Raw genomic sequence first — 2,096 nt, 5'->3', positions numbered from 1 at the left:
AGTATTGAAAACAGCCCTGCAGAAGGAGCTGGGGGAGGGGGGTTTGTGCTCTCTTCCCAGGCAATCCGCCCCTGGATAGCACACACTCACTCGTCCAGATGGAGCTCCTCAGCACCTAAACAGGAACGCAATGCTTCTGAACTTTATCTACATATGATAACTTCCCTTAAGAAAACCCTTGAGAGAACAGATTTGCCTTTGTGTATATGTTCATGAATCATATGTCTAAGATATCGTAAATGATCTAATACCTCCTTATTGCTATTTCTAGTTTCAGGATAATGACAGAAGGAGGAGATTCTATTTAATATCATGCTAGTCTTTAAGCCATACATAATAGCTTAATATATGCAAGAAGTAATAAATCAAATCAAGTAAAATTAATTTTGGCAATATGTATCAGTGTTTCCCAAAGTTAAGTATAATCAATTGGCAAATTTATTTTGCAAGTTTAAGTGTTTGTGTTAATATTTTAAATGATGATATATCAAAAGGAGTAACTGAATAAATTAAGCTTAATGAATCTGAAACATTATACTAATTAGATTCATTTAAATAAATGTCTTTATGATGGGACTTTCATAAAAATATTTATGGAGTTTAAATAATCACCAAAATGTTATGATTACCAATGAACTTTAAATCCCATGCATGTAATGTGCAATTATAAAGGCAAGAAAAATGAAGAATTGAAATACTTTGTTGAGCAATGAAGCCCTTATACATAAGTTGTAAAGAATCTATAACAACGTCTTGGGAAAAAATGGATGGGTTACAGACATACAACATATATCTCCACACTAAGTTATTATGTCAAAAGCTTACACATAGCCTAAATATCTATCCTAGAAAACAACCTTGCAGATGTTATGAATCTGCAGGTTCTCTGGAGGAATTGCCAGTTTTGTTTTAATTGTTTTTGTGAGCAAATTTTTCTTTGAAATCATGATCAATATTATACCTATTCCTAAAATTATTTTGTTGCAAAGATTTATATTTTCTTTGGATATCTTCGTAGAATTTTTAGAAATATTATATTTTACAAATAACCCTAGCTCAGTATTTATAATAAATATTCCAGACTGAATCAACTTTTGTCTGTTAATGTTTTAAAGGTTTATTTCAGAACAATCAAATCACAAGAGTCTTCAATATGTCTTATTTAGCTTAGATCTTAGTAATATTGCTACTAATTAATAAAAAAATCAAAGAATTTTAAGAGCATGATAAATGGTAAATGAGAATATTAGAAGGCAGGAAAAGAAGGGATAAATGGTGCAATTGTATTATGACCTAAAGAAAAAAAAAGGCTATAATAGTTTTGTTTTATTTTATTCCTCAATACATCTCTTTACTCCACCAACTTTCATGGGAATGACTACATGCCTTCTTTCTAAGGCTTGTTAAAGGCAATTGACACTCCCCTTTTGTTGTATCCATTTCGTGTATTCACCAAATTTATTCTACCTAGAAATCAATGTACCTTAGTTCTCAAGATTCTGTTTCCAGTGCCCGAGAAAACTTTCAAGAAGAAAATTTAACATATAATACAGTCCCTGATGTGGCAGTAGGCAGCCTCCTGCTTTTTATCTGCTTTACATTCATGTCACTTTTGAGCAATTAGCATCTTTATTGAGAAAAATGACTTAGCTGATGGAAGATCCATACCTTCTTTGATCACCAAACTCTTCAGAGACTCAGCTATTCCATTGTTAATTACAATAATATGAATGGGGATTCTGATAGATTATGTCCAATATATATATATATATATTTTCTTACCATTTTTAATAAAGGATATCTCATCTTTTTGGAATTCCCCACTTAGTCGGGATTGAAATGTTATTTTATCCCTAATTCTTATCACTACAAGTCAAAAGTAAAAGGGAAGGCAGCCAGTTATAACTATAAATTAAGTTGTACTAATGAGTGACTGTAAAACTTAAATAGGAAAGAGCGCCGGGCGGTGGTGGCGCACGCCTGTAATCCCAGCACTTGGGAGGCAGAGACAGGCGGATCTCTGTGAGTTCGAGGCCAGCCTGGTCTACCAAGGGAGTTCCAGGACAGGCTCCAAAGCTACAGAGAAACCCTGTCTC

Source organism: Microtus ochrogaster, chromosome 2 (genome assembly GCF_000317375.1).
Source record: "Microtus ochrogaster isolate Prairie Vole_2 chromosome 2, MicOch1.0, whole genome shotgun sequence".
Classification (NCBI taxonomy): domain Eukaryota; kingdom Metazoa; phylum Chordata; class Mammalia; order Rodentia; family Cricetidae; genus Microtus; species Microtus ochrogaster.
This window is presented reverse-complemented; position numbering follows the sequence as displayed.